Source organism: Sceloporus occidentalis, unplaced genomic scaffold, assembly GCF_023333645.1.
Source record: "Sceloporus occidentalis isolate IW3139 unplaced genomic scaffold, rSceOcc1.0.p SCAF_5, whole genome shotgun sequence".
NCBI classification, from domain to species: domain Eukaryota; kingdom Metazoa; phylum Chordata; class Lepidosauria; order Squamata; family Phrynosomatidae; genus Sceloporus; species Sceloporus occidentalis.
The window spans coordinates 4434153-4459918 of NW_028316985.1; the positions used below are offsets into that span (position 1 = coordinate 4434153).

At 40.5% G+C, this 25766-nt stretch overlaps 1 pseudogene; it reads right to left on the reverse strand.

Annotated features, from left to right (window-relative positions):
• Positions 1–25766, reverse strand: part of LOC149311603 (uncharacterized) — a 119889-nt pseudogene that overhangs the window by 40770 nt on the left and 53353 nt on the right.

Here is a 25766-nt window from a genome sequence, read left to right on the forward strand (position 1 = left end):
CATTTAATTGCAAGGTCTGGGGCCTTTTAATTTAGGGCGAAAGGAATGACTAAGAGGCGTGTCAGTTTGGATAACTTTGGAGTTATTCAAAGTGTTCAATCCATTTGGGGAATAGGCTCCAGCTGCCTGGATAGCTCCTGTAAAGTTCACATGAAAATCTGGGATGGATTCACTGCCCCTCTGACATGAAAACCACCAGCCATCATTGATTAAGGCGTGTGTATAGGGGGAGGCATGATGGAAATATATACAGTTATACTTTCATCATCATAGACTAATAGAATTGTAGAGCTGGACGAGACCCCAAGGGCCATCCAGTCCAACCTCATTCCGCCATGCAGGAACTCACACTCAAAGCATCCCTGACAGATGGTCATCCAGCCCTCTGTTTAAAGACCACCAAGGCAGGTCATTATCCCTTTACATTCCATCCTTTCTCTAGGAGGCTTACACAAATTAAAAGAAATGCACTGAAAGGAATTCTAAAAGTCATTGAACATCTAAACGTTATTATTAAAATGCAAATCAAATTAACTACAGAACTAAAAAGAGTTAAAACAAACCCATTAAAAGAAAAAGTAAAAATTAGCAAAACACCAGCCTATTAAATGCCCCAGAAGACATCTCTTATTTTTTTTTTTTTAATAATCTTTATTGAATTATTTACAACGTAAAAAGGGCCATACCAAACATATCCAAATTCTTACACCAATATTTCTTTACCCTCCCCTCCCCCACCCCCACCCCAATTTCTATTTCACTTACTGCTTATTTATTAGCTATAAAATCTCTATTTCTCAAAAGTCTATCATCCTTACTTCCTTATCTCATCGTCCTTCATTCTATTTTGCTTAAATCCTAAGTTTATACAATAATTAATTCTTTATCTATAATACTACACAACAACGGTATCCGCTCCTTATTACCTTATTTAACCTTTCCCTTTTGAAACAATTCTCTTATTCTCGACCAAGTTAAATTATCTTCTTCTCGCATTTCATCTTTTAATTTCAAAGTTATGGTATCCATTTCTATGATTTCTAAACACTTTTCTAACCAATCCTCCACTTTCGGCACTTCCTTATTTCTCCAGACTTTGGCAATTGTTATTCTGGCAGCGGTGATTAAATATAATAATGGTTTCAATTTCGATCTTAAATCCTTATTTTCTACTATGTTTAAAAGACAGAGCTCCGGGATCAGAGGGAATTCCAATTGTAAAATTATTTCAGTTTTCTTGTGTACTTCTCTCCAGAATTTTTTTATCAGAGGACAACTCCACCACATGTGAAAAAAACTTCCTGTAATTCGTTCACATTTCCAACATTTTCCTTTATCATTTTTATATATTTTCGCTAATCTGTTCGGTGTCATATACCATCTGTACATCATTTTGTAGAAATTTTCTTTTAAATCCATACACAATGTAAATTTTAAATCCTGTCCCCAAGCTCTTTTCCATGCCTCGTATTGTATGTTCTTCCCTATATTCTGTGCCCATACAATCATACAATGCTTAATTTGTTCTTGTTCCAATTCAAGTCTCAAAATTAGATTATAGAAATTTGTTATTTTTTTCTTATCCTTATCCATCCATATAACATCCAGTTCTGTCTTTTTTAACGTTATACCTACATTTTTTCTGTCTGCTTTATATTTTTCTGTTAATTGGTAATATAAGTACCAGTCTAGAAAGAAAAGATGAAACAGAAAGACAAAGATGAAGAGCAGAAGAACACTGAAGAAGAACAGGATCCGGAGGGTGAAGTGATGCTGTTGGGAGCTACAGGAGGAGTGGAACTGGAATGGGAAGGGGATATGGATGCTTTGAAGGGGTTGTTGGAGACTGGACTTTCAAAAAAGAAGAAAGAAGAAGGAGAAGAAAGAGAAGAAGACGGAGGAGGCTGAAAACAACTGCTGAGTGAAAGGAGATGAAAATCACATCATGGAATGTGAAGGGGATGAATACGGGATACAAGCGGAAAAAAATATTTCATGTACTGGAAAAAAATGGGGGGGATATATGTAGTATACAAGAAACAAGGATTAAGAAAAAAGATGTAAAATATTTGAAAAATCCAAAATTGGGAGAAGTCTTTATCTCCGCGGGTGAAAAAAAAAGGAATGGAGTAGCTCTATATGTTAAAAATAAAACAACCGCTGTAGAAAAATTAAATGATAATGAAGGAAGATATGTGGGGGTTGAAGTTATGATAGAAGGTAGGAAGACTTTGGTAATTGGTATTTATGGCCCAACAGAAAGGAAAGCCAAATTCTATAAAAAATTATGCAAAGAGATAAAAGAATTAAAATTTGAAACACTTATATTAATGGGAGATTGGAACGGAGTAATAGACCCTAAAATAGATAGAATATCAACAAAGAAAATAACAGAAAAACAGGGTAAACTGCCAGAAACTTTTTTCGAAATGTTGGATACTTTCTCGCTATTAGATGTGTGGAGATACAGAAATGAAAAAATTAAAGATTACACCTTCTACTCAAACCCGCACAATTCGGCATCCAGGATTGATATGTTCTTAATTTCAAGAGATTTGGCACAAGACGTAAAGGAGGTTAAAATTAAAGCAAATAAAAATTCGGACCATAACCAAATTTTTCTAGAACTATTGAAAAAGGAACTTGATTACAGATGGAGATTAGATGAATCACTGTTGAAGGATAAAAAAATAGAGGAGGAAATCAGACAACAGATCAATTTTTACTTTAAGGAAAATCTGGAAAAGGATACAAACATGAAAATTATATGGGACGCAGCAAAGGCTGTGATAAGAGGACACTTGATGAAAAAAAAATCTGAAAGGAAAAAAAGGTCACAAGATGAGATAAGAGTCATCTCAGAAAAGATCCAGGAGAAAGAGAAAGAAAAACTGAGAAACCCACAGAATAAAAAAATTGATAAAGAAATAAAAATTTTAAACAACCAGTTAAATGTTAAAATGACAGACGAAATAACCAAAAAATTAAAATTTGCTAAACAAAGACAATTTGAATTTGGAAACAAAGCCGGCAAATTTTTGGCTTACAAAGTTAAAAAGATGAGAGAAGAAAGACAGATATTGAAATTAAGAGACAGTCAAAGAATTATTACAGAACAAGTTAAGATGAGAGAAATTTTTCATAAGTATTACAGTAACTTATATGAAAAAAAGAGTAGGAAAAAAATTGAACAGGACAGACTAAACGAATATATTATGAGAGTGGAGAAAATTGACATGGAAACAGACATTAGAGAAACGATAAATCAAAGAATCACGAAAGAAGAGATAAGCATGGCAATTAGGAGAGGGAAAAGAGACAGAGCTCCGGGCCCAGACGGATATACACTAAATTTCTATAAAGTTTTTGAGGGTGAATTATTAGAACCATTAGAAAAAATATTTAATAACATCTTAATAGAAGGTATACCAGATTCATGGAGGGAGGCGAACATAACCTTAATACCTAAAGAAGGGAAAGAGCAGGACTGCCCGCAAAATTTTAGGCCGATTTCTTTATTAAATACGGATTACAAAATTTTTACCAATATCTTAGCAGAAAGATTAAAAATTGTTTTGAGAAAATGGATAAAAGAGGATCAATGCGGCTTTCTACCAAATAGACACATTAAACAAAATATAAGAATCATAATTGACTTAATTGAGTATTACGAGAAAAACCCAGGGAAAGAAGTTGCACTAATATTTCTTGATGCGGAGAAAGCTTTCGACAACTTAGATTGGGATTTCATGATAAGAACAATTAAAAAATTGGATATAGGACAGAATATGACAAAATGGATTGAAGAAATATATAAGGAACAAAAGGCTAGAATTATAGTAAATGGAATTAGGACTAAAGATTGTATAATAAATAGGGGAACTAGACAGGGATGCCCATTGTCACCATTATTATTTATCATGTGTTTGGAAGTGCTATGTAACAAGATTAGAGAAGATAATTCAATAAAGGGATTTAAATTTAAGGGGAAAGAAATTAGATTGAGAGCTTATGCAGATGATGTGGTTCTAATAGTGGAAGAACCCATTGAAAATATCTCAAATGTATTTAAAATAGTAACTGAATTTGGCGAAAATGCAGGACTAAAAATTAATAAAGATAAATCAGCGATGATTACCTGTAATATGACAAAAAAGAGACAGGAGATATTATATGAGAAAACAGGGATAAAAATTCAACAAAAAGTCAAATACTTAGGGATTTATATAACAAAGAAAAATAGTGATTTGTTTGATAATAATTATAAAAAGAGCTGGCAGGATATAAAAAATAATTTGGAAAAATGGAACAAATTACAATTATCATTATTAGGAAGAATTGCTCTAATAAAAATGAGTGTTTTACCAAAAATCCTATTTCTATTTCAAAATCTACCAGTAATTCATAATGAGGGGATCTTCACCACATGGGACAGGGATCTAAAAAGATTTGTGTGGGCGAGAAGGAAAGCCAGAATCAATTGGACAATATTAACGGACAGCAAAGAAAGAGGAGGATTAGGGATGCCAAATTTGAAATTATATTTTCATGCATGCTGCCTGGAATGGATCACAAAATGGGTGGAACTAAAGGATGAGCAATTACTAGATTTAGAGGGATTTAATTTAAGATACGGGTGGCACGCCTACATGTGGTGGAATAAAGTTGAATTAAACAAGGAATTCAAAGAACATATTGTAAGGAAAGCATTATATAAAGTATGGACAAAATACAAGGAAAAATATTATACAAAGTTACCAGAGTGGGCTTCTCCTCACGAAGCAATATTAAAGAAGGGCAGGATTGAGGGAAGAGATTGGCTAAAATATAAAGATTATGTAAAGATAATAGAGGGAGAAACTACAATGAAATCTAGGGAAGAAATGCTAAAAGAAGACATCTCTTAAAACCCTGTCGAAACAGAAATGTTTTCACTTGCCAATGGATGCAAAATAAGGAAAGGGTGATCCTAGCCTTCCTAAGGTAGGAGTTGCAAAGCCTGGGAGCAGCCAGCAAGAAGGTCCTCTCCTGTGTTCCTATCAAACATGTCTAATAAATGCTGGAACCTGATTAGACCTGGAGCAGTGCTGTTTTCCAGCTGCACAACATATCAGGGCATTGAGCTTTCCAAGCTGCTTCAGTTTGTCTGGCAACCAAAAGGTAGCCAACTGGAGACACTCTAAAGCCTCTGCTCTTTGAGAAAATGTCCCAAAAGAGGTGGAAGAAGAAGAATTCCATGCCTGGTGGGCTTCATTTCACAGAAATCCGGTGTCTGCTTCTACAGATTCCGGTGGAATGAAGGGCACCCAAGCTCTGGACTTGTATTCTCTACGGCTGGAAGGTTCAACCGTTGAAGCTCCATAGTCACTTGCACTTGGATTTTGATCCAATTAGAGAGGCAGGATATTGTTGTTGTTGTTGTTGTTGTTGTTGTTGCAGGTTCATCAGGATTCCAATTTCTGTGCCTTAGGACTTGCATGAAGGTTCCCAAAAAAGAACTACAATTTTATCACCAATTCTACATAATTAATGGCTTCAAACAGTAAGAGGAAGATGTACATTCAGCCTGGAGAAGAGAAGGTTAAGAGGTGATATGACAGCCCTGTTTAAATATTTGAAAGGATGTCATATTGAAGAGGGAGCAAGCTTGTTTTCTGCTGCTCCAGAGAACAGGACCCATAACAATGGATGCAAGCTACAGGAAAAGAGATTCCACCTCAACATTAGGAAGAACTTCCTGAGAGTAAGGGCTGTTCGACAGTGGAACACACTCCCTCGGAGTGTGGTGGCATCTCCTTCCTTGGAGGTCTTTAAGCAGAGGCTGAATGGCCATCTGTCAGGGATGCTTTGATTTGGATTTCCTGCATGGCAGGGGGTTGGACTGGATGGCCCTTGCGGTCTCTTCCAACTCTATGATTCTATGATTCTACATATCAATAGGATCCAACGGGGTCCATTTGCAACTAGTCTGTAGGTCAAGGGTGCATCCGCCCAGAACAAATTTAATTTAATTTAAATTAAAATTATAAACAAAATTAAGGCCACAAGATCATCCAGCACCCCTCAATTTTGAAAATAAAAAATGTTCTGGACCAAAATGTCCCCTCCTTTGTCCTCTAGGGATGGATGGGACATTTTCTCTAAATTTTAAGGGACCTCTCAGCTGTTTTAGGCTTAGGAGAGGCCTTTCTAAAAGTAGGAAATACAGTGAAACTTTTCAAAAATCCCTCTCATTGATTTGCCAACAAAGGGGGGGGGGATGGTACCTTCTCTCCTTTGATGGTGATGCTGTTTTCCAGAGGAAGAACCTAGAATTATCAAAGGAACAGTAAAAACAAAACAAACAAACAAACAAAAAACCACGCATGCACGCACACACAAGGGAGGCTATGGGGGTTAAACACCTTTTATTTCAGAATAGTACCTGGACATTGATTGGTAATGGAGAAAAAGAATTCCCCCAAGCGCTTCTGGTTTGCTTAGAAGGGCCAGGGAGCACTTTTCGGCTTCAAGCCAAATCCCAGCTTGAGTAGACCCAACTGAATCACTAGGCTTTACATAATATACTAAACACAGCAGATCCTTTATGATCTTGGAAGCTAAGAAGGATCAGCCCTAGTTAGTGCTTGGAAGGGAGACCGCCAATGAATACTAGATGCTGCAGGCTACATTTCAGAGGAAGTCAATTGGTGACTTGGAGGCCTTAAGGGCAAGGTAAACACATCAGGGCTGAATCTGCCCTGTAGAAATAATGCAGTCTGCCGTGGCTCAATGCTAGGAATTCTAGGATTTGTAGCTGTAGGGGCACCAGAGCTCTCTGATAGAGAAGGCTAAATGTTGAGCAAAACTACATTTCGCAGAATTCCATGGCATGGAGCCATGGCAGTTAAAGTGGTGTCAACCTGGATTATTTCTGAAGTGTGGATGCAGCCTAAGTCATTCAGTTCCTGGGGCAATTAGTAGAGGGTCTCCCTCTGCTACTCAAGAACAGAACATGGGATGAGTCCTGTAACACAAAAAGAACTATACTTCTGGGACGGTTCAGTCGCTGCATACAGACCTAGTTTTCAAGAGGCCAGAAGGTGACCAGACATGGTACTGATCTATCATTAATCCATTGGTTCAGTGAGTCTAATTGATATTAACAAGTCCATCTAGACCAGTGGTTCCCAACCTTTAGTCCTAACCTTTGGGAGCTGAAGCCCCAAACCAATGGAGGACCAAAGGTTGGGAACCACTGGTCTAGACCCTTAAAGAGGCTAAGCAGGTTTGTCAGGGAATACAATCCTCCTTTCTGCTACATCCTATCAGTGGCAGTTTGTTTCAGGAAAACGGTGAATCCATTCCAAGTATCAAGGAGTTGTCTCATGTGCTGAACCCTATTCTCTCCGCCAGGCTGAACACCTTGGATAGCTCCTTCATCCAAAACCCAGACTACATTCGTTGGCACAGTGACATTATAAGACTAGCTTCTTATAATATTTTTCTCAGAGGAGTCAGGATAACTGAAATGACTCACAGTTTCTCCAGGCAATCCTGGGGGCCCAGGCTGTCCCTGCAGAGACACACGACACAAAACAACGCAATGAAGAACCCAAACAGTTGGTGAAAATATGTCGGCTTTGACAACAGCGGGTTCTCAAACAAGCAGAATATGCAAACCTACTGATTCTCCTTTGTCTCCTTTTTCTCCAGCAGCTCCCTAGGAGAAGAACCAGAAAAGAAACAAGTTAGGGGAACATTTGATGATCTAAAGTAGAGAACCATATACCTCAAAGCTGCATACAAATGGGGCTTGTACCATCAGTCAGTCAATGTATCAATCAATCAATCATCAACATCACCACCCCTTTCTCCCAATATTGGACATGAGGCCCCTCGTGGCACAGATAAAAGCAATGGACAGGTTTTAAAGGGCAGGGGGCAATGATTATATTATCAGTTTTAAAAAACAATTAAATAAACTATAAAGAAGCACAAATGGAGAAAAGCATTTCAAACATAGCATTAAAAGTTTGTTCTGCAACAACCGGTTAATAGCCAAAACTGTTTAATTGATCAGGTCTTTACTAGATGGTAGAAAGAGAGCAGAAAGGAAAACATCTTAGCCTCTGGTGGCAAAGAGTTCCACAGCCTAGGAACAAGCATTGAGAGGGCCCAGATGGTGGTTAGGCTCAGAGAAAGCCTTCCCACAAGGATCTCAAAATTTGGCTGGCTTAAACAGAAGGGTCCAGTACAATCTCTTACATTTCTTCCCAAGGCAGGCATATCTGGACACACCATACTTGTAAGGAGCCTTACATCCATCTGTTCATTCTGATGGTCCAGAGTCAGAGGAGAAAAACAGCCATTTTGGAAAGAGGCTTCAACGTCACACACCAGTGCTGCTGATAGCTTCTAGGTCAGTGGGGCAGTGAATCCACTCCAGCTTTTAATCCACCCTGAATTCTGTCTCTAAAATAATCTCAGTATGTTCGTAGTGACTTTAAAATCCAGAGTAAAACTCAGAGAAGGTTTCCCCACCCACATTCCCCCCTGTGCAGTCTGGCAAACTCTGGAGTCTGTAGTATAGCTTACCTCCTTGCCAGGTTCTCCTACATCTCCTTGCATTCCACGCTCTCCAGGACGTCCTGGGAGACCTGAAGGACCCTGCAGAAGGATAGAGGGGAACAATGAGCAACTGTGAACTTATTTCACAACCCAGTTTGTGGGGGCAATTAGCTTACACTTCGTAAACCAATTAGTAAGTCAGTAAGCATCAGTATAGAAATATACTTGCTATTGCTATTGCTACAGCTATGACATATGTGGCCCAAGGAGATTCCTTACCCGGACTCCTCTCTCTCCTTGCTCTCCAGGAATACCCGCTTCCCCCTAAAAGGACAGAAGAATCCACATTCATTACAATATGATTTTAGCAGCTTCAGAGTTGTAGAAAAGATATGATCAATTGTAGAGCGCATGGGGGAGAGATTTTTATTCTTGCATATCCCTGCCCCCCATGGGATGCACAGTGTGCTTGATGCAACTAGATGTGACGCCATGCCACATTGCTTTATTGTTTGGCCATCTTTGGCTGATTTGGGGGCACATGGGGACTTGGGCAAAACTGCAACATTTTGATCCATTCAAGATGGGCCTTTGGGCTCTTTGCTGAAGGCTTCAGGTGCCATAAATAGGACCCCTAAGGTCTGCATGGGACCCCTATTGTAAAGCTCTCAGGTCCTTTGGCATTGAAAGAACTTATCTGGATGTGTGTTTTTTGTTTTTGTTTTAGCCTTTGCATGGCTTTTAGTGATTTTATATTGTTTAATATGGGGTTTTTTTAACTGCTTTTAATTTTTTTAGTATTAGTTGCTGTTTCAACTGATTCTCTTTGGAAGCCGTCTTGGGTCCCACTCTGAGAGAAAGATGGCATAGAAATGAAATGAAATGAAATAAATATCTTGCCCATATGGCAATGGTTAGGCAAACTGGGAGAAGTGGAGACACCAGTATGGGACACCAGTATAGAAAATGGCTTGAAGAATGCTAGAAATATGGGGACTGACAGAAAATCCCATTTCTGGGAGCAGGATTCTTATTTGAGGGACAATACCATCATTTTGCACTCTCCCCCACAGAAGCTACAGAACAAGGCTCAACAAAAACAGACCAGATTTTATTCTTATTTTTCTTCCCTTTTGTTTTGCGCATCTCCTGTGCCTCCCTGTTCCAGACTGAGTTTGGCCTATTGTTCCCCTCAGTCCTTGAGTGAGAGATTGTGGAGTTCACTTCCCAGAAGATGTTACACATTTCTACTTACATCTTTACCTCTTAGGCCAGGTTCCCCTGGATTTCCGGGTTCTCCTGGCTCTCCTTTATTACCCTTTGGACCAATTTCCCCCTGCAACAAAAGGTATGCAATATGTCTGCCTCTTCTGTTGGCCATACACACACAGAGGGCAAGATCCAACATCACTGAATATAGCATAACTTTTTTATAGCTGGGACTACTCTATGCCATCTCATGCTGATTTATTCCCTCTCTATGGCCATTCAGTGGTTGGTTGAGAGGAAAAGAAAGAGGCAATAAGGTGGCAATGTTACTCCTGCGCAGTAGCAACCGCAGCCTGCAGGGCAGGATGAAGTTTCTGCCAGTGCCTGTCTTCTTCCATAGTTTCCTGTTTCATTGCCAATGCAACATTTTACCCATCAGACTGTGGTGAAGGAGAAATCCAGGATTTACTGCTCCATCTGACCGAGACCTTTTTTCTAAGTCCTTCAATCTGGGATTTTCTAGGTTTTCCAGGACAAAGGGCAACCTACCTTCAACCATTACTCATCAAACACCTGTCGGAATATAAAAGTCTTTGCTTGTCTACAGAAAAAAAAGAGTAAGGAAGATGCCAGCCTAACTTTCCTGGGAAGGTAATCCAGATCCGGAGGTCAGCCACTGAGAAGGACCTGTCTCTTATGTTGCCACCAAATTCTCGAAAGTACTGTTGACACACAAAGCTTTCCTGCAACTTTGTCAATTGCATGGCTCTCTTTCATGCTCACCTTTTGTCCTGGTTTGCCAGATAAACCAACATTTCCCTGTTTTTTTAAAAAAGAAATAAATTAAAGGTTAGCCATACTGAAATTAATATAGCTAGAGTCAGTGTATTGTAGTGGTTTGAGTGTTGGACTGTGACTTTGGGAGACTACAGTTCAAATCCCTGCTTGGCCATGGAAACCCACTGGGTGACCTTGGGTAGGTCACACTCTCTCATCCTCAGAGGAAGGGAAAGGCATCCCCCTCTGAATTTATTGCTGTATATATCGCTGTATCATTTTAATGCTGTACGCCGCTTTGATTGTTTTAACAGAAAGCAGGATATAAATAAAAGTTTTTATTATTATTATTATTATTATTATTATTATTATTATTATTATTATTATTAATGTTGCCAGTAAACTCCATGATAGGTTGACCTTAGGGTCCCCATAAGTCAGAAATGATTTGAAGGCACACAACAAGTTAATTAATGTCTCACTTATGTTGATGTGAGCAGCAATGAATAATTGTGACTTTAAAATACTTAAAACATGACTTAAAAGTAGTGCTAGAATTGGATACATTGCCTACTCAAAAGTAAATTCCATCGAGTCATCCAGGTAATTGGATATAAATGTTTAACCTCAATGAATGTATGTTTTTGGCAATAACCTTGGCATTGGCATTAAATGTTCTAAACATCTAAGTCTCTCAAATTCCCAAGCTTTTGCAAAAGTCACAATATAAACAAATATAACCATCCCAATACAATTGGAAAAATAGAGGTATCTGTTCCAAGAACTAGTCAGCACAGTGACTTACTGTGAAATCCCATACATTTACTCAGAGATAAATCCAACTGAGTTCAACAGGATTTACTCCCCGGCAAGTGGGAAGTTATTTTAATACTGTTCTTCCCATTGTGAGAAAGTTGTTCAAAATTGCAGTTTCTGAAGCTTATTTGAAGTTTGGGACTTATTCTGCACAAAATTCTCATGTGGTATTTTTGCAAATGAAAACAATCATTTCTGCCTAGAAACCAGCATTTTCTCCATATAAAATGATATTTCTACACAGAAACTAATTCCTACCAGAAGTGTGACTTCTGTAAAATTAGATTTGCCCCTTTCACACACAAGTTGGGACAGAAAGACTTTCTTGGAGGGTTGAAATGTATTTTGTATTGTATTGTTGTGTGCCTTCAGATTGTTCTCGATTTATGGGGACCCTAAGGTGATCCTATCATGGGATTTTCTTGGCAAGAGTTATTCAGAGGAGGTTTGCTATTGCCTTTCCCTGAAGCTGAGAGTGTGTGACTTGCCTAAGTTCACCAGTGGGTTTCATGGCTGAGCTGGGAATCGAACCCTGGTCTCCACAGAGTTGTATTCCCTACACTCAAACCACTATGCTACACTGGCTCCCTGAAATCTATTTTACTGGACATAAATCTATAGCTATCTTTGGGGCTATACAGGGTTGGCAGGAGGCCGCCCTTTTCCTGGCCAGATCAGGGCTGCTACAACCTCAAGCTGCAGCCCCGATTCAGCCTTTGGAGGGCACAAGCCACAAAAAGGCACCATAGCCGCTGTGGTGTGGCTCTATGGTGCCCCTTTGGTGCTGCATCAGCTAGACGCACTGCAGAGGCATCATGATACTGTGTGCTGTCTGGAGTGGCCACAGTATCATGGCATCATGGGGGGGGGGAGATGGGTGTGCGTCATCAAAATGCTGCACCCCGACTCTGCCCTCAGTCCAGTGCTTTCTGCTGGTCTGTAGGGCCTTAGTTTCATTTTAATGCAGTCACCCAATTACTTTCCTGTCCATCTTTTCTTGATACATAGGCTTGAGTTAACTTTCCAACTCACCCTCTCTCCTGGCTCCCCTTTCAGTCCCAGTTGACCCGGAATGCCAAACCCTGGACTTCCCTGTAAAGATCAAGAGAAAAGTGAGCCCAGTTTAAGCATTTCTCAGCCTGGTCTTCAACATATTCCAGAGGAAATTATGGCTGAAGGCTTCCATGTCATCTGGGACATGAATCAGTTCTGGGTTTCATTCTGAATAAAGTTTCATCCTTCAAACTAGCTTCAGAAGCACCTTGGAGCAGAGTCCCTACCCGACTGAGATGGGAGGTATGACTCCAAGTCCAAGGGTGCAACTGCACTGCAGAATTAATGTAGTTTGGCACCACATTACCTGTCATAGCTCAATGCTACAGAATTCTAGGATCTATAGTTTCATGAGATATTTAGCCTCCTCTCTCAGAGGTGCCACAACAAACTACAAATCCCAGGATTCCATAGGATGGATCTAGGACAGTTAAGGCAGGGTCAAACTGCACTAATTCTGCAGGATGGTAGCAGCCCAAGTGAGCCTAGTAAAATGAATTTTAAAATAAGCAGCAGTGACATATTTGTGAGATGTGAAATCCTTCTGTGAAAAGAAAAGTACCTTTTCTCCTTTTTCGCCTTGTTTTCCTGATTCTCCTTTTGGACCTGAAGGACCAACCGCCCCAATATCTCCCTGAATACAAAATAGAAACAAAAAAAAAAGAAGAAGTTTTATGTGAAGTCAAAGGCTTTCATGGCCAGTATCCATAGTTTTTTGTGGGTTTTCAGGCTATGTGGCCCTGTTCTAGAAGAGTTTATTCCTGACATTTCACCGGCATCTGTGGCTGGCATCTTCAGAGAATGCTGTCCTGGAAGAGAGTAGGTAAGGAGGAGTGATTTCCATTTTCATCTGTATATTGTTTTGTTGTTGTTGGCAGGGCCTCAGGGTGGGAGGATATGCAAAGAGGATTAGCATCTGTTTAATTAGTGGTCATTATCTGCTGGGGAAGCCCCTGACCCTGGATGGTTTCTCATTTGCATTTGCTGAATCCTGATTTTGCTGTTTTGCAGGACTGATAGTGGCAAAACAGCAAAATCCTAGATGGAGAAAGAGAGTGGATCTCTCTATTCCTCTTTAGCCATCCACTTGGTTTCCATCATATCTGGAGTGGAAAGGAAATGCAGAATTCTAGTTCTGAATCTCACATTATTATCCCAGCACTGATTCTCACTATTAAAATGAGTTTCAGCACTGGGATTCTGCCCTTCATTTCCACTCCAAAAACAGTACAACAGTCATCTCCCACACTTAGCCTCCCATGTACTTACCCTCGAACCTTTCTTGCCTGTAGGTCCCACCACCTATGGATTAAAAGAACATGTAAGAGTCTTGCAAATAAATCCTAGCCAGGTTTACAAGGAGCTGGGATTTCTGTAACAGTTTTCTTCTGCATTCCAGTGCTCTTCACCTGCTCTTCCAGGTGAAGCTGGGTTGCTCCCCTGCCTGCTCTCTTTCAGCCAGCAAGAAAAGACCCTTGTATTTAGGCAGCTGCAGCCCTCAAACTAAAACAAACATTTTGGGTCCCATATTGGGGGAAAGGTAGGATATAAATTAAATAAATAATTCAATACAATTTATTTATTATGCCAAACAGCCAGTATAAATTAAATCAATAAAGGAGGAGAGAGGAAGGGTGGGAGAGAGTGAAATTTTCCCCTCACTCATACAGTTTGCTAAAGAACCTGGACAAAAGCCCTAGTGTTCCTTGGGGATTGTAGTTTTTGCAAGTGCTTTTCTTATCATAATTAAAGGATCGCTTCTGTTGCTGCTGTTCCTGATGTTATGAAGTCCAGCAAATGTAATTTAATGAGAATGGGAGAGGTGGCATTTTTGACTGGTGGCTTCTATATCAGCATAATGATGAAACTGCACTGAGTTTTAGGACTTTATCACACCAGCTTGTTTCCTCCCAACAATCATGTTACTGAAGCAAATGGGAACATTCTGCTTTGAAAACATTCAGTATCACACTTCTTTGCAGTCGCATGAGTGTACTGCTTTGGCAACTCGCAGTCCCTTCCACATTGACCCCATAACCCTGCTTTTCATGCCTTTCAGTACATGTGTGTGCCTTTCATAGAATAATAGAGTTGGAAGAGACCCATGGGCCATCTAATCCAATCCCTGCCATGCAGGAAGGCACCTTCAAAGCCCCCCGGACAGAAGGAGACTCCACTACTCTCCCAAACAATATATTCCTTGTCAAACAGCTCTTACCATCAGGAAGGTCTTCCTAATGTTTAGCTAGAATATCTTTTCCTATAGCTTTATTCCCTCCCTCCCTCTCCCCTCCCCGTAATTATGCAATCACAGCAAAAAATCAATTTTAAAAATGAAAGACATGGAGTAATAACAATGTCAACCTGCTTGGGAATAGTAAGGGGGAGCGGTGAGACAGGAGGATTGACTGCCCTCAGTTGTTATTGCCACAGAAGGGACCTATTGCACCAAAGGGGCTAATGGAATAGCAGTGATAGTAGAAACTTATTGACAAGATTTTCCCGTCAATGAAAAGGTGTGCTACAGAAACAAAGGAAATGCAAAGCAACAACCTTGTTGATAAGTACTGGTCAACTATGCAAATATCTTGCTTTAATTCTGATTTGCTGCCTTGTGTGATAAAGTCCTTTAACCGAACTGTCCAAGCCATTCCACCCAAAAAAGTTATATACCTTGGATAGCAACTTTAAAATCTGGATTAAAACGAGGGTGAATACACTGCCCTACTGATAAGAGAGGGAGGGAGGGAGGGACAAATTCTGGAATTTGATTTGGGCTGAGGAAACATTGCCAATCATCACCATAAACTTATACTTACTCCCATTGCTGGAGCACCAGGGAATCCTTGGATGCCCTGATGAAGAGAGAAGACAATCTAAATGAGTAAGAACAAGATATAGGCTGCAATCCTATATGGCACAGTGTAGGTCTGCATGTGAACTATACTAAGCTGAGCCATATACTCCTACCTGGACTTACTGAGCTTCCTTAGAAGTCCCCTGCATGTTCATTCCATATTTCATGGGTAGTGGGCAGGATCACAGGAGCATTTAGTGATGTCCCTGCAGCCAGGCAGGAAACAACTCCAGCAGTGCTGAGATCTTGAGAGAGCCCTATTGGGTCTCAGTACTGGATGTCATTATTTTGCCTCTTGCTACAGGAAAGTAGCCAGTCACTTTTGCAATCCTGCCTGTTCCCTATTAAGCACCTAACGGCTGTGCAGGGGCCCATAGAGGCTCTTCAATAAATAAATAAAGTTGGGCACTGCAGAGGTTGATTAATTGATAGATTGATTAATATCCTATTGATTAATTAGTTAATTAATATCCTTTCTGGCTGAAGAGCGGTGTATAAATACAGTAAATAAATAAATAAATAAATAAATAAATATCCTGTCTTTCTCCTTGCACGGGACCCAAGGCATCTTGCATCTATTTTGCCCATCTCTGTACTAGTCCAACAACTTTCTGATGTCCTCCCCGCCCAGAATATAATGTGCACCCCCCCCACTTACTTGGTCTCCTTTTGGTCCTACAGGGCCTGGAAGACCCTAAAAAGACATACAAAATGACAGAAGGACTAAAATTGCACATATCAGCTTACTTGGTTGTAAATTTTGAAGGGGACAAACTCTTTAAAAGAATGTAGACAGACGGTTAGGGTTCCACTGTAGCCCCTGAGACTCTTCCAAAATCTCCTTCCATCTTTCAAAATCAGAAATCAAAATCAAAACCAGAAAATACAGAAGGGTCTATGACAAGGAACATCCAAGTCTGCTGCCACACGGCAAGAATAAAGCAGTCTGGCACCACTTTAATTTCTATGGCTCGATGTTATGGAATTCTGTGATTTTAGTTTGGTGGGGCACCAGAGCTCCCTGAAAGAAAAAGATAAATATCTTATAAAACTATAAATCCCAGAATTCCATAGCATTGCATCATGGTGGTTAAAGTGGTATCAAACTGCTTTATTCCTGCAGTGTGGCAGAGGCTATAGATACTGGGGAAATGCCAAGAGGCATCTCCATTTGGCAGCAATGGAGTTCCCATGCCAATGGGGCAGGCAATCCTGGTTTTACTCTAAAACTTTAAAGCAGATGTTGTAATGTTGCAGCAGCAGCCCTCAGGATGGTGCTGGATAGTAACTCCCAACATTCCTCACCATTAGCTACACTGGCTATGGCTGCTGAGAGTTGAAATGTAATAATATCAATCTGAGGGACCATAGACTCCTGTCCCTGCTTTAAAGATTCTGTCCAAAGCACTGAGACAATTTTAGGGATAGGGATCAGCACTCTGGAAGATTAAGGCTACAACTTGGTGCAGACTGACTATGGTACTCACTTGGAAGACATCAGCCCCCTCTGGCAATTGGCAATTGTTATCACCCAGACATTGGAAACATTGGCACAAAAGATAATGTGATACTGTTAACTTTAATTTGAAAAACGAATTATCAATTTAGTTAATATTATCAGATCAATTTGTTGCATCATCCACATGTTACTTTTAATGTTTTAAATAATAAAAATTAGGGGGGAAATATTTCAAAAGGGCCCAAGATTGGCAGCTTTTCTCAGTTCCTCCACAAAAGTAATGTCTTGTTTACCGCAATCCCTTGGAGACCCTTCATCCCTGCTGCTCCACGTTCTCCCTGGAAAGAATATAACGTCAACTCATACTATACGGTACAAGAAGGTGATCAGTGTTATACAGTTTCTTATAAAGAGTATCTGCAGAATACAATGGACCTTCCCAGGCTACATTCATTCAGCAAGACATTTCTGGGAGACCCTCATGGTGACAGAAATCCTCAACTATTTCATCTTCGCATGCAGGGACAAAAATTTACAATCAATTCCTCCCCAATGTGGCCCCAATGTGTGAGATAATGAATATTGCTTGGCAGCATTCTGCCCATATTCAAACAACCTCAACTGTTGCAGAGAAATTAGTCTGAATAGAAAAACACATGGCTGGTGTTTTTGTTTTGTTTGTTTGTTTGTGGACATAATGCTTTTTTCTGCAGAAGAAAATATTTCTTCTGTGGAAAACAGCATTTCCTGCACAGGAAATCCATTTTTCTGTGCAAAAAAAGCATTTTTGCAAAAACACCCCAAACACACACAAACAGAAGCTTTTCTCTGTAGAATAAATCATCAACTGTAGTATAGCACACTGAATATCAGGAGAAAATTGTGCAAAATTCCTGCCGGTCTATTAGTCTCTCCAATGGGTTTCCCAGCTGACATGAAATTCAGTTTCCAGCCTGGGAACAAATGGGCTGCTGAATCCACAGAACACTTCTCCAGCACCATATCTCAAATCAGTTGATCTTCTTTCTATCTGCTTCTTTCAGCTCTTCCACCCATACATAGAAATGGGAAATACAATGGCATGGACAATCCTAACTTCAGTATTCAGTATAATATCTCTATACTTCAGGATCTTGTCTAGTTCCTTCAGAGCTGCCCTTCCGAGTCCTATTCTTCTTTTCATTTCTTGATTGCAGTCTCCATTCTGAGCCAATGTACGGAAAACCTTGAACTATTTCAATGACTTCATCTTCTGCTTTAATGTTACGTAAGTCATCTGTGGTCATCATTTTTTGTTTTCTTAATGTTCAAATGTAAACTGCACTTTCTTCTTTGACTTTCTTCAGTATTGGTTCCAAGGCTTTGATATTTTCTGCTAGCAGTATGGTGTCAACTGCATATCTGAAATTGCTGATGTTCCTTCCTCCAGTTTTCACGCTTCCTTCCTCTAAATCTCATCCTGATATAATACATTCCTGTAATCCTGTAATGCTTTTAAAATTAAGATCAGATGATAGTAGTAGAATATAATGCATTATTACTTATTTCTATCAGTTTCAGGAAGAGTTAGAGAGAGAGCCATATAGTGATTTGTGCGAAGATTAGGACCCTAATCTCCTCTCAGCCATGAGTTTTCTTGGTACTTTTCAGCCCAGCCTATTTCACAGGGTTGTTGTGAGCATTAACAAAGTAGGATGGGGCAAAGAAGATATTTCTAAACACTTTGTTTGCTGGGGGAGAGGAAGGATGAAAATCTAATAAAAAGACACGTCACCTTTTCTCCTTTGACACCATCTTGACCCTTTTTGCCCTAAATTTGAAAAACAAAAATAAAGCATAATTATTCATAGCAAATAATTCCAATTGAACAGACTTAGTTTGCAAATATCCGAGTTTCACATTTTACAGAAGACTGAAGTATGGATATCACAACCTACCTAACAAATATTGAAAATGAAAGCAGTGGCATCAGGCAGCTATAATGTCAGTGCATTGGTGAATCTGTTCTAGGTTATATTCCAGGCTGTAAATGAACTATTGGTTACTAATTTGGGGTGACTAGAGATTATCACTTTAGAGAGTTCTTATTAGTTCAGAGAAGAATCCCAGGAAGGATGCGCCACCCCCTTGACATTGACAGCACCCAGTCACTGCTGAATTAAAGCAAAGTTATGCACAACTTGGAAATTCATTAGCTGAAAGATATGGACAAGGCTCTGGAGGAACTGAATGTTTTCAAACGACACACGTGGAAGCTACAAGTCACTACTGCTTACGTCAAAAATGTTTCTTTCTCTTTCCCTTTTTCAAGGTACACTCACACTTTTGCTCATTTGCCTACCCTCAAGCCAGTTGGTCCTTCAGGCCCTGGCATTCCTCGTTCACCCTAAAGAGAGAGAAAAAATGCACATTATCGCATGTGTGGCAATCTAACTGCTTCACACAAATTCAGATGGCTGAGTATTTTCAACAGAGGGAGGGTGAAAAGATGTGAATAGATATTAATTTGTGCAGGAAGGTGAGACATTTAACTGTCAGTGCGAATGTGCAAAAATCCACAGCAATTCACATAATACACTTACATGTAAACTAGCCCCCCCTCTCTTTCTCTCTCACACACATTCACATACACACAGCCACATAAAACGGGATCTTGGTATCCACTGGTGTTTGCCTCCAGGGCCCCCTGTGGATACCAAAATCTGTGGATACTCAAGTCCCATTAATTATAATGGCAGAGTAAAATGGTGTTCCTTGTGTAAAATCCCAAAATCAAGGTTTCTTTTTTTGAATCCATGGACAAATAACCCATGGATATGGAGGGCCAACTGTACATATATGCCCCTACCTATCCTAATTGGTATAAACACTGGCAGAAGTTATTCACAGTAAAGAGCAGTAGTTCTCAAGTGTTGATCATCCAGACATTTTACACTGCAGCTCCCAGACACTCCAGCCAACATGAGGATCAAGGATTCTGAGGGAACCGAAGTCCAAAACATCTGGAGGACGAAAGGCTAAGATCCACTGATATGTCTTGTCTTCATATCATGTCATGATTGACACTGGCCATATTGGCTGAGGGATTCTGAGAGTTTTAGACCTGAAAAGTTACTTTTCCAAACTCTGGGGTGGATAACTTATCCAATCATGTGGGTTCAACTTGTGTTCCAAGAACAACTGTGTCTTAAGTATGTAGTTAAGCCAAGAGTCCCCATTACAAAAGGTATGGAAGAAGTTCAGTCAACGTAGAGGTGGAGGGCAATGTCACCACATTTCCCCCCAATATGAGACACTTTAGGCCCAAGAGAATCCTTTATTCAACAGGAGGCAACCTGCAAGTCAATTGGCAGATCAGCTCCTGCTAATAAACATTGCTGGTAAAAAGGTCCAAGCGGGGACCAATGTGGCTTCTTAATCTGTGACAGTTGCTCACTCTGGATTACAAGGATGGGAATAACTTTAAGTTTTATGATCCCAGCCACATCCACTCAGGTCTGAGATGCATAATTCATTTTGAAACTCACCTTCTGCCCTTGAGATCCAGGAGGTCCTGTCACCCCCTGCAAAGAAAAGAGATGAAAGCATTCAGCACGGTCATTTCAAAACAACAGCCTTGCACTATTCCAAGGACTGCTTTGGATTTGTGAATTTTGAAATGCTTAAGAACTTCTAGTTGAGAATCTAAGTAGCCTCCCCAAACTACAAATCCTAGGATTTGATATCATGGAAGCATGGCAGTTAAAATGTGTCTGAACTGCTAGAATTACATAGTGTGCATACATTCCATCTATTTTGACATGATGAGCAAACCTCATTGCAAAGATGAAACCTACCTTGTTTCCTTCTGCTCCTTTTAAGCCAGGTAGACCTGGCACACCAACCCCTATTTCACCCTGAAACATAAGCAGAGAAACATTATACACAGTGCCAGGAATACATGGCAGTTAGAACACATTTGAAGGCACACAACAAGAAATCCTAATGGCCACTTAAGAAACAGTACCTTTTCCCCCTTTGATCCAGAAGCTCCTGGAGTGCCATCCAGTCCTATTGGCCCAGGTAAGCCAGCTTTCCCCTGTAAAAGAGGAAGAAAGTCTTTCTTTGGGAATGTTTCCTGGGGTCCTATATCGGCATGGCATGGCAAGTGCAGAAATAAATGAAATGAGATATAATCTCTTCTCATATGGCACGAAACATCCACTAGAGCAGAGGATAGGTGATTATCAGAGACTAGGAGGCTGGGTTAGCCTCCCAGGAGACCTTGTGTTATGTCTCATTCCCAAGACCCAGGTTAAGACTATGACACAGAGAGTGAAGTAGAAGTGCAGAGGGTCATGCTTTCAGGTTCAGACTGTGACACAGACAGGGAAACAGGAGGACAAGGGGACATGCCAGTGATTGAAAAAGACAACGACACTCCCTAGCAGCTACAGCACACAGACATGAACTTGGCAGTAGCTACCGCAGCTGAACACAGATAAGAAAAGGAGAGTCTGCAACACTTAGAACATTTCATATCTCCCTGTATGAGCCAGTTTGGGCTCTGAGGTCCTGAGGAGAGGCCCTTCTCTCCGTCCCACCACCATCATAAGCACAGCTGGTGGGGACATGAGAGAGGGCCTTTTCTGCGGCTGCCCCTAGACTCTGGAATTCCCTTTCCAGGGAAGCCATAATGGCCCCCTCTTTGCAGTACTTCCTCTGGCGGGCAAAGAACTTCCTGTTCAGGCAGACGTTTAAAACAGAAGGTTTTTAAAGAATGAACTTGGTGGTGTATTCTTTTAAATGTATTTTAAACAATGCTATCTTTTTAACTATATTTTATTCTTTTATATGCACTTAATATTGTAATCATTGTAATCATTTAATTCTGTTTTAATGTAACACTCTTCTATGTTTTTAATTGTACTGTTTTTGATCTTGTAAGCCACTCTGACTCCTCCTCCTCCTCCTCCTCATCATCATCATCATCAAACACTGATTAATCAGCAACAGCTCAGGAGGTTGTTGCTGACAACCAACTATTCTGACAACCAGCAATTCTTGATTCCTGGTTCATGTTTCCGAAGAACCTTGTACCTTGCATCATAAACTGACCACATTACTCAACACTTACTTGGATGGATGCCTTGGATTTATAGCTGTACCCTACTGACCTGGACTGCCTGGACTCTGAGAACTGTGTACGCCTGGCTGGGAAGCTTCTCTACATGACTGGGATGGCTTCTATCTTATCTCCAATGGACTTTGCTTGATACTTTGCCCCTGGCTGGACTCTAAGATGGGACATCTTGGAAAATAGCCAAATACATGGAATATCAGGATTCCACAGGAGGCCACCATAGCAGTTAAAGTGGAATCACAGTGCTATGAATTGTGTAGTATAAAAGGCACCATATTCTAGGGATGGAAAGAATATTCAAAATTTTTTCCAAAAGAATGGTTGAAAAACATGTTTTTTGAGTGTTGAGGAACCCTGAAAAGAAGAATCCTGGCCCTGTGAAAATCTTCGCAGTGCAGAACTTTTTCTATGCAAATATGTGCTGCTTTGCTCAGAAATCAGTATTTTCTACAAAGGAAATAGCATTTTCTGCATGGAAAAGAATACTTCAACACAAAACATGTGTTGGAATATTATTTCTCATGCAATAGATACTGTTTTCTCTACAGAAAATGCAGTAATGGGGGGATTTATTTTGTGTAAAATTCACACATGGCTGATTTGCATAGATAATAGCAATATTTTTTTTGCAAAGGAAACAGCATTTTCTGTGCAGGGATTAAAATTTCTGCATTGAAATATTATTTTTCATACAGAACATGTTATTTTCTGTGCCACACAACCATATGCCAATTTTGCACAAAGTAAGTCCCAAATTGTGAATAGGCTTCAAAAATAGTGTTGGTTTTGAAGAATTTAATCACAGTAGGAGTAAAATTGCCAAAATTACCTTTGAGAAGAAACTTGGTGAAGAATTACATCCCAACCAGATTCCTGCCCTCATTCCCCTTCCAGGGACGTAGCCAAGGGGGGGGGGATCTTGGGGTCCGGACCCCCCCTTCCATTAGAAAAATGAATGGTGTGTGCTGCTGCACTGCCGCACTCAAGCCCCATTATAATGGTGGCACTTAGTCTGGACCCCCCCCTTCCTAAAATCCTGGCTACATCCCTGCCCCTTCCTACAATCTAAAAGTAACTAAGTATTTTAGGGGCCAAGTCTTGGTTTAGTGGCCTAAGTACTAACTGGCAGCCTTCCATACCCACATATTCTGCATCCAAGAATTCAACCATCCATGGCGTGAAAACAGTCCACAAACAAAAATTAAACAAAACAAAACAAAACCAAAAACCAAACCTTGATTTTGCCATTTTATATAGGGGACACCATTTTACTTCCCCATTGTGTATAATGGGACTTGAGCACCTATGGATTCTGGTATCCACTGAGGGTCCTGGAACCAAACCCAACCAAGGAACCATCGTATTATTTTTCCAGAATTGTTTCCCCTCATGATTTCTACATTTACTTCCCCTTGAAGACCAAGAGCACACTCACCGTCTCTCCAGGTTCTCCTTTCTCTCCCTTGATCCCATTCTTTCCTCGAGGTCCCTGTGTAACACAAAGGGCTATTTCAGAACCTCATTTACGTCAAGGGACTTTTAATCTTTTCCTGGATTAATATTGCTCATACACAAATTATTCATTTCAAAAAGAGGTCTTTTTTTAAAAAAAAACATGCCCCAGTGGATCAAATCAAAGGGTCATCTACTGTCATTGACTGCGGTTGCCTTCCATGTCAGTGAGGCGGCGACTCTGCTCCATGTTTTATTAAGGTTTTAAAATGAGTTTTCCAACATGATGAACCCTATCTTTCAAAATAGGTTCAGGACCTTCAGACCAAAACATGGAATGGATTTGTCATCTCTCTGAGATAGAAACAACCAACTGCAACAGGGGAACACTCTCCCTCGGAGTGTGGTGGCATCTCCTCCTTGGGAGGTTTCTAAACAGAGGCTGGATAGCCATCTGTTGGGGGTGTTTTGATTCTGTGTTCCTGCAGGGCAGAAGCAGGTTGGACTGAATGGCCCTTGAGATCTCTTCCAATTCTAGGATTCTATCATTCTACAAATGAGAAGGTAGCCCACCAAAGATTTGAAATTGTGTGTACTTTATGCTTTGCTTCTTCTTGCTATTTAGTTCTGCCACAAACTGTCTCTGGTGTACTTATGGAATAAAGGTTTTCTCAGTTTTACTACTGAAGCCAGGATTTCTGAACTAAGAGGGTTACCAGACTTGAAAGAGGTATAGGATGAGTAAGTGTGATATTATGGATGAAGGTGGGAGTAAAACAGCCGGGCACTTACTCTGATCCCAGGATCTCCTAGTTCACCCTAGAACAAAGGAAAAGAATAATATTACATAATGCTGAACATTTGAGGTCTCCCGCCACCGACAAGCCTATCTCCTGCTTATGAAATTCATAGAGTCACCATAAGTCAACGGGTGACTTGAAGATAAACACAAACACACACACACAGGCAAACTATATTCCTTGAATCTCCTGTCCCTCAAGCCTGGGAACACACAACTTTCCCAAGCCTGAGTGATCACTTCCAAGGCATGAAATGCCAAGATGAGTAAAGTGGCCATGTTGGTGGTGTGCTGGGAATTGTAGTGCACAAAAAGTCTATCCTCTGAGCTCTGCCTAGGTGTACAGATGGCAATGAGTCCAGACTTAGCTGCCTCTACACTGTAGAAATAATGCTGTCTGACACTACTTTAACTTCCATTACTCCATCCTACAGAATCCTAGGATCTGTAGTTTTATGAGGCACCAGCACTCTTTTGCAAGGAAGGCTAAACCTCTTGCAAAACAACAAATTCCAAAATTCCATAGGACGGAGCTAGAACATTTAAAGAGGTGTCAAACTGCATTACTTCTACAGTACAAATGCAATAGTGATAGCATTTTTAGCATTTACATTTCTATACAGCTTAATAGTGAACTCAGCACTCTCTAATCAGTTTACAGTGTGTTAGCCGATTGCTCCCAACAAGCTTTGTACTCATTTTACTGACCTATGAAAGGATGGAAGGCTGAGTCAACCTTGGAGCCCTGCAGGATCGAACTCACAACCTTGTAGCTGCAGTACCAGCATTTAAGTACTGCACCACCAGGGCTCCATGATGAACCCAGATGCACCCTATGAGACACCATCTTATGTGGCAGCCTAAGAGTCTCCCGTCTCTCAGCCCAAGTTGGGAGCAGGAAGAAGTAAATGCTTTGGTTCAGGGTCATATGGGTGCTCCTGGAAAGGAACCAACTATAAAACCACTCAGTGATGGTTTCTGATTTAAAAGCATTTTAGCCCAGCTCTTTGCTTGATCTTCTCTTTTGGCCAGGTCCACTGCCATTTCTCATGCTTGAGTGATGGACCAGACAGATCACCAGAATAACCAATGACTGGATTAAGATCACTCAGAGGTAGGAAGAATGGATTAATATGTCTTGTCTGAGCAAGTCTGCCAATATCCATCAGGAGTGGCACCAGAGCTCTCTGACAGAGAAGGCTCAATGTCTCACAAAACTACAGATCTCAGAATTCCATAGCATTGAACTATGGCAGTTAAAGTTGTGTCAAACTGGATTATTTCTGCAGCATGGATGTAACCAAAGCCAAAGTACAGAATAGTAACTTTTATGAACTGTGCCATCAAATCCTTTCTACATAGCTACAGATCTTTCCCATACTGAATTTCAGTGAACCCAGGCACCCAAACTTGCCTTACAATGCCATACGTACCTTGACTGATAAACCAGGTGGTCCCTGTGGTCCAGGTAATCCAGGCAGCCCTGGGGGACCGGGTACTCCTGGTACTCCAGGCTGTCCCTTGTAGCCCTGAAATGATTCAGCCCAAATATTAGACTGGGAGGGGGTCATAGTGTGGCTGTGAGCCCCTGGAGCCAACTTGTATTGCCCCTAAAGCTCCATGCCAGTCCTTGAATGCCCCACGTCAACTTTGAAAAAGTGTTTGGCAACTT